Consider the following 18742-nt stretch of genomic DNA (forward strand, 5'->3'; position numbering starts at 1 on the left):
GCTGATTTCAGCCTCTTAAAATTGTGTACACAAGTTAGAACGTTAGAACTCTGTTTAAAACATTAAGAAAAAACAATGCAGAATACGAGAACTGTCGAGAATTGTCGCCAGATATCTAAAAACTATCCAGCACGACAATGAAAATTATTTTCGGGCTGATTTCAGCCAGCTTAAAATTGTGTACACAAGTTAGAACGTTAGAACTCTGTTAAACATTAAGAAAAAACAATGCAGAATACGAGAACTGTCGAGAATTGTCGCCAGATATGAAAAACTATCCAGCACGACAATTAAAATTAATTTTCGTGCTGATTTCAGCTTCTAAAATTGTGTACACAAGTTAAAAAAAAAAAGTTAGAACTCTGTTTAAAATATGATATAAAAAACAAACAGAAATACGAGAACTGGCGAGAATTGTCGCCAAGATATCTAAAAACTATCCAGCACGACAATTAAAATTAATTTTCGGGCTGATTTCAGCTTCTTAAAATTGTGTACACAAGTTAGAACGTTAGAACTCTGTTTAAATTTATAGAAAAAAACACAAGAATACGAGAACTGTCGAGAATTGTCGCCAGATATCTAAAACTATCCAGCACGACAATTAAAATTAATTTTCGTGCTGATTTCACATCAGCTCTTAAAATTGTGTAACACAAGTTAGAAACGTTAGAACTTCTGTTTAAACATTAAGAAAAAACAATGCAGAATACGAGAACTGTCGAGAATTGTCGCCAGATATCTAAAAACTATCCAGCACGACAATTAAAATTAATTTTCGGGCTGATTTCAGCTTTTAAAATTGTGTACACAAGTTAGAACGTTAGAACTCTGTTTAAACATTAAGAAAAAACAATGCAGAATACGAGAACTGTCGAGAATGGTCGCCAGATATCTAAAAACCATCCAGCACGACAATTAAAATTATTTTCGTGCTGATTTTAGCCTTTTAAAATTGTGTACACAAGTTTAAACGTTAGAACTCTGTTTAAAATTAAGAAAAAAATACACCCAGAATACGAGAACTGTCAGAGATTGTCCCAGATATCTAAAAACATCCAGCACGACAATGAAAATTAATTTTCGGGCTGATTTCAGCTTCTTAAAATGGTGTACACTAGTTAGAACGTTAGAACTCTGTTTAAACATTAAGAAAAAACATGCAGAATACGAGAACTGTCGAGAAATTGTCGCCAGATACGTACAACTATCCAGCACGACAATTAAAATTAATTTTCGTGCAGGATTTCAGCTTCTTAAATTGTGTACACAAGTTAGAACGTTAGAACCTCTGTTTAAATATTAGAGAAAAATACAATCAGAATACGAGAACTGTCGAGAATTGTCGCCAAGATATCTAAAAACCATCAGCACGACAATTAAAATTAATTTTCGGCTGATTTAGCTTCTTAAAATTGTGTACACAAGTTAGAACGTTAGAACTGCTGTTTAAACATTAAGAAAAAACAATGCAGAATACGAGAACTGTCGAGAATTTCGCCAGATATCTAAAAACCATCCAGCACGACAATTAAAATTAATTTTCGGGCTGATTTCAGCTTCTTAAAATTGTGTACACAAGTTTAGAACGTTAGAACTCTGTTTAAACATTAAGAAAAACAATGCAGAATACGAGAACTGTCGGAATTGTCGCCAGATATCTAAAAACTATCCAGCACACAAATGAAAATTAATTTTCGTGCTGATTTCAGCTTCTTAAAATTGTGTACACAAGTTAGAACGTTAGAACTCTGTTTAAAATTAAGAAAAAACAATGCAGAATACGAGAACTGTCGAGAATTGTCGCCAGATATCTAAAAACTATCCAGCACGACAATAAAATTAATTTTCGTGCTGATTTCAGCTTCTTAAAATTGTGTACACAAGTTAAACGTTAGAACTCTGTTTAAACATTAAGAAAAACAATGCAGAATACGAGAACTGTGGAGAATTGTCGCCAGATATCTAAAAACCATCCAGCACGACAATTAAAATTAATTTTCGTGCTGATTTCAGCTTCTTAAAAATTGTGTACACAAGTGGAGAACGTTAGAACTCTGTTTAAACATTAAGAAAAAACAATGCAGAATACGAGAACTGTCGAGAATTGTCGCCAGAATATCTAAAAACCATCCAGCACGACAATTAAAATTAATTTTCGTGCTGATTTCAGCTTCTTAAAATTGTGACACAAGTTAGACGTTAGAAACTCTGTTAAACATTAAGAAAAAAACAATGCAGAATACGAGAACTGTCGAGAATTGTCGCCAGATATCTAAAACCATCCAGCACGACAATGAAAATTAATTTTCGGGCTGATTTCAGCTTCTTAAAATTGTGTACACAAGTTAGAAACGTTAGAACTCTGTTTAAACATTAAGAAAAAACAATGCAGAATACGAGAACTGTCGAGAATTGTCGCCAGATTCTAAAAACCATCCAGCACGACCAATGAAAATTAATTTTCGGGCTGATTTTCAGCCTCTTAAAATTGTGTACACAAGTAGAAACTTAGAACTCTGTTTAAACATTAAGAAAAAACAATGCAGAATACGAGAACTGTCGGAGAATTGTCGCCAGATAGCTAAAAACTATCCAGCACGACATTAAAATTAATTTTCGGGCTGATTTCATTCAGCTTCTTAAAATTGTGTACACAAGTTAGAACGTTAGAACTCTGTTTAAACATTAAGAAAAACAATGCAGAATACGAGAACTGTGGAGAATTGTCGCCAGATATCTAAAAACTATCCAGCACGACAATGAAAATTAATTTTCGGGCTGATTTCAGCTTCTTAAAATTGTGTACACAAGTTAAAAACGTTAGAACTCTGTTTAAACATTAAGAAAAAAACAAGCAGAATACGAGAACTGTTGAGAATTGTCGCAGATATCGTAAAAACTATCCAGCACGACAATGAAAATTAATTTTCGTGCTGATTTCAGCTTCTTAAAATTGTGTAACACAAGTTAGAACGTTAGAACTCTGTTTAAACATTAAGAAAAAACAATGCAGAATACGAGAACTGTCGAGAATTGTCGCCAGATATCTAAAAACTATCCAGCACGACAATTAAAATTAATTTTCGTGCTGATTTCAGCTTCTTAAAATTGTGTACACAAGTTAGAAACGTTAGAACTCTGTTTAAACATTAAGAAAAACAATGCAGAATACGAGAACTGTTGAGAATTGTCGCCAGATATCTAAAAACTATCCAGCACGACAATTAAAATTAATTTTCGTGCTGATTTCAGCTTCTTAAAATTGTGTACACAAGTTAGAACGTTAGAACTCTGTTTAAACATTAAGAAAAAACAATGCAGAATACGAGAACTGTCGAGATTGTCGCCAGATATCTAAAAACTATCCAGCACGACAATGAAAATTAATTTTCGTGCTGATTTCAGCTTCTTAAAATTGTGTACACAAGTTAGAACGTTAGAACTCTGTTTAAACATTAAGAAAAACAATGCAGAATACGAGAACTGTCGAGAATTGTCGCCAGATATCTAAAACCATCCAGCACGACAATGAAAATTAATTTTCGGGCTGATTTCAGCTTCTTAAAATTGTGTACACAAGTTAGAACGTTAGAACTCTGTTTAAACATTAAGAAAAAACAATGCAGAATACGAGAACTGTGGAGAATTGTCGCCAGATATCTAAAAACTATCCAGCACGACAATTAAAATTAATTTTCGTGCTGATTTCAGTTTCTTAAAATTGTGTACACAAGTTAGAACGTAGAACTCTGTTTAAAACATTAAGAAAAAACATGCAGAATACGAGAACTGTCGAGAATTGTCGCCAGATATCTAAAAACTATCCAGCACGACAATTAAAATTAATTTTCGGGCTGATTTCAGCTTTCTAAAATTGTGTACACAAGTTAGAACGTAGAACTCTGTTTAAACATTAAGAAAAAGCAATGCAGAATACGAGAACTGTCGAGAATTGTCGCCAGATATCTAAAAACCATCCAGCACGACAATTAAAATTAATTTTCGTGCTGATTTCAGCTTCTTAAAATTGTGTACACAAGTTAGAACGTTAGAACTCTGTTTAAACATTAAGAAAAAACAATGCAGAATACGAGAACTGTCGAGAATTGTCGCCAGATATCTAAAAACCATCCAGCACGACAATTAAAATTAATTTTCGTGCTGATTTCAGCTTCTTAAAATTGTGTACACAAGTTAGAACGTTAGAACTCTGTTTAAACATTAAGAAAAAACAATGCAGAATACGAGAACTGTCGAGAATTGTCGCCAGATATCTAAAAACCATCCAGCACGACAATTAAAATTAATTTTCGTGCTGATTTCAGCTTCTTAAAATTGTGTACACAAGTTAGAACGTTAGAACTCTGTTTAAACATTAAGAAAAAACAATGCAGAATACGAGAACTGTCGAGAATTGTCGCCAGATATCTAAAAACTATCCAGCACGACAATTAAAATTAATTTTCGTGCTGATTTCAGCTTCTTAAAATTGTGAACACAAGTTAGAACGTTAGAACTCTGTTTAACATTAAGAAAAAACAATGCAGAATACGAGAACTGTGGAGAATTGTCGCCAGATATCGTAAAAACTATCCAGCACGACAATTAAAATTATTTTCGGGCTGATTTCAGCTTTCTTAAAATTGTGAACACAAGTTAGAACGTTAGAACTCTGTTTAAACATTAAGAAAAAAGCAATGCAGAATACGAGAACTGTCGGAGAATTGTCGCCAGATATCTAAAACTATCCAGCACGACAATGAAAATTAATTTTCGGGCTGATTTCAGCTTCTTAAAATTGTGAACACAAGTTTAGAACGTTAGAACTCTGTTTAAACATTAAGAAAAAACAATGCAGAATACGAGAACTGTCGAGAATTGTCGCCAGATATCTAAAAACCATCCAGCACGACAATTAAAATTATTTTCGTGCTGATTTTCAGCTTCTTAAAATTGTGTACACAAGTTAGAACGTTAGAACTCTGTTTAAACATTAGAAAAAACAATGCAGAATACGAGAACTGTCGAGAATTGTCGCCAGATATCTAAAAACCATCCAGCACGACAATTAAAATTAATTTTCGGGCTGATTTCAGCTTCTTAAAATTGTGTAACACAAGTTAGAACGTTAGAACTCTGTTTAAACATTAAGAAAAAAGCAATGCAGAATACGAGAACTGTCGAGAATTGTCGCCAGATATCTAAAAACTATCCAGCACGACAATTAAAATTAATTTTCGTGCTGATTTCAGCTTCTTAAAATTGTGTACACAAGTTAGAACGTTAGAACTCTGTTTAAACATTAAGAAAAACAATGCAGAATACGAGAACTGTCGAGAATTGTCGCCAGATATCTAAAAACCATCCAGCACGACAATTAAAATTAATTTTCGGGCTGATTTCAGCTTCTTAAAATTGTGTACACAAGTTAGAACGTTAGAACTCTGTTTAAACATTAAGAAAAAGCAATGCAGAATACGAGAACTGTCGGAGAATTGTCGCCAGATATCTAAAAACTATCCAGCACGACAATTAAAATTAATTTTCGTGCTGATTTCAGCTTCTTAAAATTGTGTACACAAGTTAGAACGTTAGAACTCTGTTTAGACATTAAGAAAAAACAATGCAGAATACGAGAACTGTCGAGAATTGTCGCCAGATATCGTAAAAACTATCCAGCACGACAATTAAAATTAATTTTCGTGCTGATTTCAGTTTCTTAAAATTGTGTACACAAGTTAAACGTTAGAACTCTGTTTAAACATTAAGAAAAAACATGCAGAATACGAGAACTGTCGAGAATTGTCGCCAGATATCGTAAAAACTATCCAGCACGACAATGAAAATTAATTTTCGTGCTGATTTCAGCTTCTTAAAATTGTGTACACAAGTTAGAACGTTAGAACTCTGTTTAAGACATTAAGAAAAAACAATGCAGAATACGAGAACTGTCGAGAATTGTCGCCAGATATCTAAAAACCATCCAGCACGACAATTAAATTAATTTTCGGGCTGATTTCAGCTTCTTAAAATTGTGTACACAAGTTAGAACGTTAGAACTCTGTTTAAACATTAAGAAAAAGCAATGCAGAATACGAGAACTGTCGAGAATTGTCGCCAGATATCTAAAAACCATCCAGCACGACAATTAAAATTAATTTTCGGGCTGATTTCAGCTTCTTAAAATTGTGTACACAAGTTAGAACGTTAGAACTCTGTTTAAACATTAAGAAAAAACAATGCAGAATACGAGAACTGTCGAGAATTGTCGCCAGATATCTAAAAACCATCCAGCACGACAATTAAAATTAATTTTCGTGCTGATTTCAGCTTCTTAAAATTGTGTACACAAGTTAAAACGTTAGAACTCTGTTTAAACATTAAGAAAAAACAATGCAGAGTACGAGAACTGTCGAGAATTGTCGCCAGATATCTAAAAACATCCAGCACGACAATGAAAATTAATTTTCGGGCTGATTTCAGCTTCTTAAAATTGTGAACACAAGTTAGAACGTTAGAACTCTGTTTAAACATTAAGAAAAAGCAATGCAGAATACGAGAACTGTCGAGAATTGTCGCCAGATATCTAAAAACCATCCAGCACGACAATGAAAATTAATTTTCGGGCTGATTTTCAGCTTCTTAAAATTGTGTACACAAGTTAGAACGTTAGAACTCTGTTAAACATTAAGAAAAAACAATGCAGAATACGAGAACTGTCGAGAATTGTCGCCAGATATCTAAAACCATCCAGCACGACAATTAAAATTAATTTTCGTGCTGATTTCAGCTTCTTAAAATTGTGTACACAAGTTAGAACGTTAGAACTCTGTTTAAACATTAAGAAAAAGCAATGCAGAATACGAGAACTGTCGAGAATTGTCGCCAGATATCTAAAACCATCCAGCACGACAATGAAAATTAATTTTCGGGCTGATTTCAGCTTCTTAAAATTGTGTACACAAGTTAGAACGTTAGAACTCTGTTTAAACATTAAGAAAAAACAATGCAGAATACGAGAACTGTCGAGAATTGTCGCCAGATATCTAAAAACCATCCAGCACGACAATTAAAATTAATTTTCGGGCTGATTTCAGCTTCTTAAAATTGTGTAACACAAGTTAGAACGTTAGAACTCTGTTTAAACATTAAGAAAAAGCAATGCAGAATACGAGAACTGTCGAGAATTGTCGCCAGATATCTAAAAACCATCCAGCACGACAATTAAAATTAATTTTCGTGCTGATTTCAGCATTCTTAAAATTGTGTACACAAGTTAAAACGTTAGAACTCTGTTTAAACATTAAGAAAAAACAATGCAGAATACGAGAACTGTCGAGAATTGTCGCCAGATATCTAAAAACTATCCAGCACGACAATTAAAATTAATTTTCGTGCTGATTTTAGCATTTTAAAATTATGTACACAAGTTTAAACGTTAGAACTCTGTTTAAATATTATAGAAAAATACACCAGAATACGAGAACTGTCGAGAATTGTCGCCAGATACGTAAAAACTATCCAGCACGACAATTAAAATTAATTTTCGGGCTGATTTCAGCTTCTTAAAATTGTGTACACAAGTTAGAACGTTAGAACTCTGTTTAAACATTAAGAAAAAGCAATGCAGAATACGAGAACTGTCGAGAATTGTCGCCAGATATCTAAAAACCTATCCAGCACGACAATGAAAATTAATTTTCGTGCTGATTTCAGCTTCTTAAAATTGTGTACACAAGTTAGAACGTTAGAACTCTGTTTAAACATTAAGAAAAAGCAATGCAGAATACGAGAACTGTCGAGAATTGTCGCCAGATACGTAAAAACTATCCAGCACGACAATTAAAATTAATTTTCGTGCTGATTTCAGCTTCTTAAAATTGTGTACACAAGTTAGAACGTTAGAACTCTGTTTAAACATTAAGAAAAAAGCAATGCAGAGTACGAGAACTGTCGAGAATTGTCGCCAGATATCTAAAAACCATCCAGCACGACAATTAAAATTAATTTTCGGGCTGATTTCAGCTTCTTAAAATTGTGTACACAAGTTAGAACGTTAGAACTCTGTTTAAACATTAAGAAAAAACCAATGCAGAATACGAGAACTGTCGAGAATTGTCGCCAGATATCTAAAAACTATCCAGCACGACAATTAAAATTAATTTTCGTGCTGATTTTAGCATTTTAAAATTATGTACACAAGTTTAAACGTTAGAACTCTGTTTAAACATTAAGAAAAAACAATGCAGAATACGAGAACTGTGGAGAATTGTCGCCAGATATGTAAAAACTATCCAGCACGACAATTAAAATTAATTTTCTGCTGATTTCAGCTTCTTAAAATTGTGTACAAAAGTTAGAACGTTAGAACTCTGTTTAAACATTAAGAAAAAACAATGCAGAATACGAGAACTGTGGAGAATTGTCGCCAGATATGTAAAAACTATCCAGCACGACAATTAAAATTAATTTTCGTGCTGATTTCAGTTTCTTAAAATTGTGTACACAAGTTAGAACGTTAGAACTCTGTTTAAAACATTAAGAAAAACAATGCAGAATACGAGAACTGTTGAGAATTGTCGCCAGATACGTAAAAACTATCCAGCACGACAATTAAAATTAATTTTCGTGCTGATTTCAGCTTCTTAAAATTGTGTACACAAGTTAGAACGTTAGAACTCTGTTTAAACATTAAGAAAAAACAATGCAGAATACGAGAACTGTCGAGAATTGTCGCCAGATATCTAAAAACCATCCAGCACGACAAATAAAATTAATTTTCGTGCTGATTTCAGCTTCTTAAAATTGTGTACACAAGTTAAAACGATAGAACTCTGATTAAAAATTAAGAAAAACAATGCAGATACGAGAACTGTCGAGAATTGTCGCCAGATATCTAAAAACCATCCAGCACGACAATGAAAATTAATTTTCGGGCTGATTTCAGCTTCTTAAAATTGTGTACACAAGTTAGAAGTTAGAACTCTGTTTAAACATTAAGAAAAAACAATGCAGAATACGAGAACTGTCGAGAATTGTCGCCAGATATCTAAAAACTATCCAGCACGACAATTAAAATTAATTTTCGTGCTGATTTTAGCATTTTAAAATTATGTACACAAGTTTAAACGTTAGAACTCTGTTTGAATATTATAGAAAAATACACAAGAATACGAGAACTGTCGAGAATTGTCGCCAGATACGTAAAAACTATCCAGCACGACAATTAAAATTAATTTTCGGGCTGATTTCAGCTTCTTAAAATTGTGTACACAAGTTAGAACGTTAGAACTCTGTTTAAACATTAAGAAAAAACAATGCAGAATACGAGAACTGTCGAGAATTGTCGCCAGATATCTAAAAACCATCAAGCACGACAATGAAAATTAATTTTCGTGCTGATTTTAGCATTTTAAAATTATGTACACAAGTTTAAACGTTAGAACTCTGTTTGAATATTATAGAAAAATACACCAGAATACGAGAACTGTCGAGAATTGTCGCCAGATATCTAAAAACTATCCAGCACGACAATGAAAATTAATTTTCGGGCTGATTTCAGCCTCTTAAAATTGTGTACACAAGTTAGAACGTTAGAACTCTGTTTAAACATTAAGAAAAAACAATGCAGAATACGAGAACTGTGGAGAATTGTCGCCAGATATCTAAAAACTATCCAGCACGACAATGAAAATTAATTTTCGGGCTGATTTCAGCCTCTTAAAATTGTGTACACAAGTTAGAACGTTAGAACTCTGTTTAAACATTAAGAAAAAACAATGCAGAATACGAGAACTGTCGAGAATTGTCGCCAGATATCTAAAAACCATCCAGCACGACAATGAAAATTAATTTTCGGGCTGATTTCAGCGTCTTAAAATTGTGTACACAAGTTAGAACGTTAGAACTCTGTTTAAACATTAAGAAAAAACAATGCAGAATACGAGAACTGTCGAGAATTGTCGCCAGATATCTAAAAACCATCCAGCACGACAATGAAAATTAATTTTCGTGCTGATTTTAGCATTTTAAAATTATGTACACAAGTTTAAACGTTAGAACTCTGTTTGAATATTATAGAAAAATACACCAGAATACGAGAACTGTCGAGAATTGTCGCCAGATATCTAAAAACTATCCAGCACGACAATTAAAATTAATTTTCGTGCTGATTTTAACATTTTAAAATTATGTACACAAGTTTAAAACGTTAGAACTCTGTTTAAATATTATAGAAAAATACACCAGAATACGAGAACTGTCGAGAATTGTCGCCAGATACGTAAAAACTATCCAGCACGACAATTAAAATCAATTTTCGGGCTGATTTCAGCTTCTTAAAATTGTGAACACAAGTTAGAACGTTAGAACTCTGTTTAAACATTAAGAAAAAGCAATGCAGAATACGAGAACTGTCGAGAATTGTCGCCAGATATCTAAAAACCATCCAGCACGACAATGAAAATTAATTTTCGGGCTGATTTCAGCTTCTTAAAATTGTGTACACAAGTTAGAACGTTAGAACTCTGTTTAAACATTAAGAAAAAACAATGCAGAATACGAGAACTGTCGAGAATTGTCGCCAGATATCTAAAAACCATCCAGCACGACAATTAAAATTAATTTTCGGGCTGATTTCAGCTTCTTAAAATTGTGAACACAAGTTAAAACGTTAGAACTCTGTTTAAACATTAAGAAAAAGCAATGCAGAGTACGAGAACTGTCGAGAATTGTCGCCAGATATCTAAAAACCATCCAGCACGACAAATAAAATTAATTTTCGTGCTGATTTCAGCTTCTTAAAATTGTGTACACAAGTTAAAACGATAGAACTCTGATTAAAAATTAAGAAAAAACAATGCAGAATACGAGAACTGTCGAGAATTGTCGCCAGATATCTAAAAACCATCCAGCACGACAATGAAAATTAATTTTCGGGCTGATTTCAGCTTCTTAAAATTGTGTACACAAGTTAGAAAGTTAGAACTCTGTTTAAACATTAAGAAAAAACAATGCAGAATACGAGAACTGTCGAGAATTGTCGCCAGATATCTAAAAACTATCCAGCACGACAATTAAAATTAATTTTCGTGCTGATTTTAGCATTTTAAAATTATGTACACAAGTTTAAACGTTAGAACTCTGTTTGAATATTATAGAAAAATACACAAGAATACGAGAACTGTCGAGAATTGTCGCCAGATACGTAAAAACTATCCAGCACGACAATTAAAATTAATTTTCGGGCTGATTTCAGCTTCTTAAAATTGTGTACACAAGTTAGAACGTTAGAACTCTGTTTAAACATTAAGAAAAAACAATGCAGAATACGAGAACTGTCGAGAATTGTCGCCAGATATCTAAAAACCATCAAGCACGACAATGAAAATTAATTTTCGTGCTGATTTTAGCATTTTAAAATTATGTACACAAGTTTAAACGTTAGAACTCTGTTTGAATATTATAGAAAAATACACCAGAATACGAGAACTGTCGAGAATTGTCGCCAGATATCTAAAAACTATCCAGCACGACAATGAAAATTAATTTTCGGGCTGATTTCAGCCTCTTAAAATTGTGTACACAAGTTAGAACGTTAGAACTCTGTTTAAACATTAAGAAAAAACAATGCAGAATACGAGAACTGTGGAGAATTGTCGCCAGATATCTAAAAAACTATCCAGCACGACAATGAAAATTAATTTTCGGGCTGATTTCAGCCTCTTAAAATTGTGTACACAAGTTAGAACGTTAGAACTCTGTTTAAACATTAAGAAAAAACAATGCAGAATACGAGAACTGTCGAGAATTGTCGCCAGATATCTAAAAACCATCCAGCACGACAATGAAAATTAATTTTCGGGCTGATTTCAGCGTCTTAAAATTGTGTACACAAGTTAGAACGTTAGAACTCTGTTTAAACATTAAGAAAAAACAATGCAGAATACGAGAACTGTCGAGAATTGTCGCCAGATATCTAAAAACCATCCAGCACGACAATGAAAATTAATTTTCGTGCTGATTTTAGCATTTTAAAATTATGTACACAAGTTTAAACGTTAGAACTCTGTTTGAATATTATAGAAAAATACACCAGAATACGAGAACTGTCGAGAATTGTCGCCAGATATCTAAAAACTATCCAGCACGACAATTAAAATTAATTTTCGTGCTGATTTTAACATTTTAAAATTATGTACACAAGTTTAAACGTTAGAACTCTGTTTAAATATTATAGAAAAATACACCAGAATACGAGAACTGTCGAGAATTGTCGCCAGATACGTAAAAACTATCCAGCACGACAATTAAAATCAATTTTCGGGCTGATTTCAGCTTCTTAAAATTGTGAACACAAGTTAGAACGTTAGAACTCTGTTTAAACATTAAGAAAAAGCAATGCAGAATACGAGAACTGTCGAGAATTGTCGCCAGATATCTAAAAACCATCCAGCACGACAATGAAAATTAATTTTCGGGCTGATTTCAGCTTCTTAAAATTGTGTACACAAGTTAGAACGTTAGAACTCTGTTTAAACATTAAGAAAAAACAATGCAGAATACGAGAACTGTCGAGAATTGTCGCCAGATATCTAAAAACCATCCAGCACGACAATTAAAATTAATTTTCGGGCTGATTTCAGCTTCTTAAAATTGTGAACACAAGTTAAAACGTTAGAACTCTGTTTAAACATTAAGAAAAAGCAATGCAGAGTACGAGAACTGTCGAGAATTGTCGCCAGATATCTAAAAACCATCCAGCACGACAAATAAAATTAATTTTCGTGCTGATTTCAGCTTCTTAAAATTGTGTACACAAGTTAAAACGATAGAACTCTGATTAAAAATTAAGAAAAAACAATGCAGAATACGAGAACTGTCGAGAATTGTCGCCAGATATCTAAAAACCATCCAGCACGACAATGAAAATTAATTTTCGGGCTGATTTCAGCTTCTTAAAATTGTGTACACAAGTTAGAAAGTTAGAACTCTGTTTAAACATTAAGAAAAAACAATGCAGAATACGAGAACTGTCGAGAATTGTCGCCAGATATCTAAAAACTATCCAGCACGACAATTAAAATTAATTTTCGTGCTGATTTTAGCATTTTAAAATTATGTACACAAGTTTAAACGTTAGAACTCTGTTTGAATATTATAGAAAAATACACAAGAATACGAGAACTGTCGAGAATTGTCGCCAGATACGTAAAAACTATCCAGCACGACAATTAAAATTAATTTTCGGGCTGATTTCAGCTTCTTAAAATTGTGTACACAAGTTAGAACGTTAGAACTCTGTTTAAACATTAAGAAAAAACAATGCAGAATACGAGAACTGTGGAGAATTGTCGCCAGATATCTAAAAACTATCCAGCACGACAATGAAAATTAATTTTCGGGCTGATTTCAGCCTCTTAAAATTGTGTACACAAGTTAGAACGTTAGAACTCTGTTTAAACATTAAGAAAAAACAATGCAGAATACGAGAACTGTCGAGAATTGTCGCCAGATATCTAAAAACCATCCAGCACGACAAATAAAATTAATTTTCGTGCTGATTTCAGCTTCTTAAAATTGTGTACACAAGTTAAAACGATAGAACTCTGATTAAAAATTAAGAAAAAACAATGCAGAATACGAGAACTGTCGAGAATTGTCGCCAGATATCTAAAAACCATCCAGCACGACAATGAAAATTAATTTTCGGGCTGATTTCAGCTTCTTAAAATTGTGTACACAAGTTAGAAAGTTAGAACTCTGTTTAAACATTAAGAAAAAACAATGCAGAATACGAGAACTGTGGAGAATTGTCGCCAGATATCTAAAAACTATCCAGCACGACAATGAAAATTAATTTTCGGGCTGATTTCAGCCTCTTAAAATTGTGTACACAAGTTAGAACGTTAGAACTCTGTTTAAACATTAAGAAAAAACAATGCAGAATACGAGAACTGTCGAGAATTGTCGCCAGATATCTAAAAACCATCCAGCACGACAATGAAAATTAATTTTCGTGCTGATTTTAGCATTTTAAAATTATGTACACAAGTTTAAACGTTAGAACTCTGTTTGAATATTATAGAAAAATACACCAGAATACGAGAACTGTCGAGAATTGTCGGCAGATACGTAAAAACTATCCAGCACGACAATTAAAATTAATTTTCGGGCTGATTTCAGCCTTTTAAAATTGTGTACACAAGTTAAAACGATAGAACTCTGATTAAAAATTAAGAAAAAACAATGCAGAATACGAGAACTGTGGAGAATTGTCGCCAGATATCTAAAAACCATCCAGCACGACAATGAAAATTAATTTTCGGGCTGATTTCAGCCTCTTAAAATTGTGTACACAAGTTAGAACGTTAGAACTCTGTTTAAACATTAAGAAAAAACAATGCAGAATACGAGAACTGTCGAGAATTGTCGCCAGATATCTAAAAACCATCCAGCACGACAATGAAAATTAATTTTCGTACTGATTTCAGCCTCTTAAAATTGTGTACACAAGTTTAAACGTTAGAACTCTGTTTAAATATTATAGAAAAACACACCAGAATACGAGAACTGTCGAGAATTGTCGCCAGATACGTAAAAACTATCCAGCACGACAATTAAATTTTAGTTTCGTGCTGATTTCAGCATTTTAAAATTATGTACACAAGTTTAAACGTTAGAACTCTGTTTAAATATTATAGAAAAACACACCAGAATACGAGAACTGTCGAGAATTGTCGCCAGATACGTAAAAACTATCCAGCACGACAATTAAAATTAAGTTTTGTACTGATTTCAGCCTTTTAAAATTGTGTACACAAGTTTAAACGTTAGAACTCTGTTTAAAACTCAGAGAAAAACACAGCAGTATACGAGAACTGTCGAGAATTGTCGCCAGATATGTAAAAACTAAATATGTATGTAAAAAGATATGTAAAAAAAGTTTTTATATTAATAGGCATTCACAAAACTCGTCTAATAAAAAAAGTATTGATGCAATTAATAAAAAACTGAAATTATTAAATATAAATCAACTCGTTATAAGTTTGCAAGAAAACCTAGACTAATAACAGAATATGAGAGATGGAAAGCGGTTAAATTTAGAACTTTTTGTTACATTATGGTCCATAGATGATAAAACCATATTTTTAAAAACATTATTATCTGCATTTTCTATCTTTACATTGCGCAATTTGGATACTAATATGTGACGATTTAGTAACAAAATGTATTTAGGCAAATAAATTATTATAATATTTTGTAAAAGTATTTGGTGACTTATATAAATAAGAATTCATAAATCATAATGTTCATAATCTCATTCATTTAATAGAAGATGTAAAGAAATTTGGTTCACTGGATAAATTTAGTTGTTGTCTATTTGAAAGCTGTATGTATAAAATTAAAATGATGTTGAAAACATCAACTTAATTATTATCACAATTCATAAAAAGAATTAACAAATTTGATACATATTAATGTTATAATAAACTACGATAGAGTTATAATTAAATAAAGTATTAGTATTAGTTTATGATTTACAAAATCTTAAATTATTTTTTGCTTACTGAGATGTGTACGTTACACTTACCAGTTATGATCTGCGATGCTGTTCTATACAGCGCCGGGTCGTTCCACCTCCGTCGCCTTCTGAAAATGAGAAAAAAATGCAATTAAGAATGGCGATAGAAGTTTCTTTCCTGCCCACAGTCAACTTCGTGGGTCACGATTAACGTATCGCGATCTGCGTTCGAACGAGTATGGATGTATACGCATTCGAGCGAATATTATAATTGCGACGCAAATTTAACGTAAATAAGACACTTACCAATTAAATACTTTGTGATATCACTTGTTCTAGCGGTGGCGGTTGTTCCTTATTCGTTGCGTTCTGAAAATAACGAGTTAATGTTAATTAAAATGAGGCGATTTCTATTATCGTGCGGATTAACTTCGCACAATGATTTCTTGGCTCTCTTCACGGGGTAAGAGAGACATAAAAAATATCCATCACCCGGCAGCGACAGATTACACACATTAATGACCCAATTATCGATCGCTACGCAACAGTGGCTAGATCGATAAGGTCTACGACTTTCTTACCCTACGTAAGATGCCTAGAAATGAATTATCAGGCGAGACAACTCTATGCACGTAACCCGCACCCAAATTTTTCGTACATTGACCGACGTAATTTTTTTGAACGACACTTTTTTATAACAATTGTCGCATTATCGCGAAAATGCGATTATCACGTACGTTAATCGCTCGCGAGAATAATTATACAAAAAATACCAAAATGTGAAATAAAATGTGTCGAGACGTGAAGCGTGTTGAGACTTATTCGACCGTTCAATGACTTTTGTTACAATGTCGAATTAAATGTAAATTTCACTTACCAATCGAACGTCGCAACGATATTCGCTCCCAGGGCCAATGCATCTCAGTATTGTTACGGATTCTGCAAGTGAAAAAAGAACGCTGTTAATTAACATGGCGAAGGGATGAGATACTTTACCCGCGTAATCGACTTTCGCACGGATATGCGAATGTCGGATATTACGGTTGCATGCGACTGCTCCACTTTGCACGGAATTATTGTCGTATGTTACAATCGCGCGACCTCTCCACACGTCGCGATTTACGCTACGAACGATGATACGCGTTCAAACGGAACACGGTACAAGATGAATATACATTATAATTACCAATTAGACAAATTGCGATGCCACTCGATCGGGAGCTGATCTGTCCCGTGCCCCGTTCCGTTCCGGAAAGAAAGTGAACCCAGCGTCCCGTTCCGTTCCGGAAGGTATGTGAACCCCTATAATAACAGAGAACTGTATTAAGTTGGCTCGAGCCAGAGATGATCATCTCTAGCGCTAACTTCACGCGTCAAGATGAGTGCTTGTGCGATATATATATATACCGTTTTAAACTTTGCGTTTTTCACACTAATAAAGCTAATTATTATTAATTCATGTTTCACAAATTGTAATTACTTTTACATAAAAATAAAAAGTATACGTAAATTAAAATATGAGTCAAATCGATCCCCCACATCGATCGATAATTGATTCGATAGATTCGATATATATATTACGAAAACAATTATCATTAAATATTATATTATTAAATAAATTATTTTATCTATACATTAAATTTATATAAAGTAACAGAAAAATATTGTTTTTTTTTATTTACAATAATTTTTCCAGTCGGTTTTGGGAACATTGATTTCGTCGCGATAGAACTAACCTTCGGACGAAACTAACCTTGAAAATACCCCCTGTTTGGATTTTACTTGGAAGGAGGTAGTTCAATATAGCAGGTTTAATTAATTAAGAAAGAATGGGATGCAACGATGACGAAACGCATAATATCCAGTTTAAAAAGAAGAAGAAGACGAAACCTTTAAGGAAACGCGAAGCTTCTCAGTTTGAGCGAGGGAGAAAAAATGTCCAAGTTAGGATTCCACATTATTAAGTTTTTAATTAATTGTGTAGCATAGAACTTAGATTAAGAGGAAACTTATTTCAGGTAGAAAGTCGAGGAAACAAAGATTATTCAGAAATTTCGTGAGAGACCGTCGATATTGTTGGTTTGGCGCTCGGACAAAGCGTTGTATCGGATGTGTTGTGGGTAAGACATATATATGTACATGTAATAAAAGTGAAATTTACGATAGATCGGAGAAGTAACGTGAGGTCTATGTTAATTTAGTCGGATCCCTTTAATATGAAAACCGGAGGAAAATATGACTATGCTGAAGAATACAAAATATAAGCTAAATGACTCTTACGACAGCAGCATTAGAATTCAATTTAATATGGAGACCAATAAACGCGACGAAGAAGTGTACGTACGGCAACGTTAGCTTCTTTCTCTCTTACGTTTATTATTGACATTTAATCAGCAATAAGAGAATGTATTTTACTGGAATTATTAATTGTTGCATTTATGTCTCATATTTTTATGTAACTATTTCTAATTACAGGATCAATTATGTAGAAGAATTGTCAAAGCACAAGAATAAAAATAATAATGATGCAATGAATAGTACGAATAATGATAAAGGATCATATTGCTTGTTAGAGGAAACAGCATTGCACGCAGTACTAGAAGTTAAGCGAGAAAATTTCAGGAGTGATTTTGGTCTAGCAGCAGGAATGTCGGACGAATTACCTTGTTAACAGTAACATAGTAAGACATCTAATATGTATAATATGCATCTCTCATAAATTGCCTTTTTATTTATTTTTTAACTTTTTTCCATTAATTTTTTTTGTCAACTTTTTTTAGGTAGCTAGGAAGGAAGCCAGTGTAGCCCAATAGATAGCATACAGGATATGACAAAGGTAAATTGTCTTTAGCTTTAAATTTTCACTTTTGTAGAGCTTTTGTTTCTATGGGATTTTTCAATGTGGTTATTCTCTTACATTCCACCCTACTAACACAGTGATGTGCATAAAGATTACCTGTCTTTATTTTTGTTCTCTTTACATTGTCTACATTTTTTGTCTTGTGCTGTATACAGAACACTGTGAGGCAATGAAATTCTGTTTCCAGATGTATGATTTGCAAAAGGCTATTTTTCAGCTCTAAATCGCCGAAGTGAGAGATCGAAAACCTAGATACGTACCAAGTTAGTAATATTATTGTGGACTTAGATTTCTTTTTATAAATATCTTGCGCTAGTATTTAAAATATCTATTAATTCTTACGATACAATCATTAT

The 18742-nt window shown here is 33.1% G+C and overlaps 2 long non-coding RNA genes across 2 annotated transcripts in view; one reads left to right on the forward strand and one right to left on the reverse strand.

Annotated features, from left to right (window-relative positions):
- LOC118647299 overlaps positions 1 to 16828 on the reverse strand; it is a 26050-nt gene extending 9222 nt beyond the window's left edge. The window contains exons 1-4 of the long non-coding RNA XR_004964609.1: positions 16713 to 16828; positions 16404 to 16465; positions 15833 to 15895; positions 15596 to 15654 (exon numbers count right to left, since the gene is read on the reverse strand). This is a non-coding gene — a long non-coding RNA (uncharacterized LOC118647299). The remainder of the gene's footprint in view (positions 1 to 15595; positions 15655 to 15832; positions 15896 to 16403; positions 16466 to 16712) is intronic.
- LOC118647298 lies at positions 16802 to 18034 on the forward strand. Its single transcript, XR_004964608.1, has 5 exons — positions 16802 to 16816; positions 17223 to 17469; positions 17545 to 17646; positions 17728 to 17862; positions 18002 to 18034. It is a non-coding gene; the product is annotated as an uncharacterized LOC118647298 (long non-coding RNA).
- Positions 18035 to 18742: the final 708 nt, after the last annotated feature.

Source organism: Monomorium pharaonis, chromosome 9 (assembly GCF_013373865.1).
Source record: "Monomorium pharaonis isolate MP-MQ-018 chromosome 9, ASM1337386v2, whole genome shotgun sequence".
Classification (NCBI taxonomy): domain Eukaryota; kingdom Metazoa; phylum Arthropoda; class Insecta; order Hymenoptera; family Formicidae; genus Monomorium; species Monomorium pharaonis.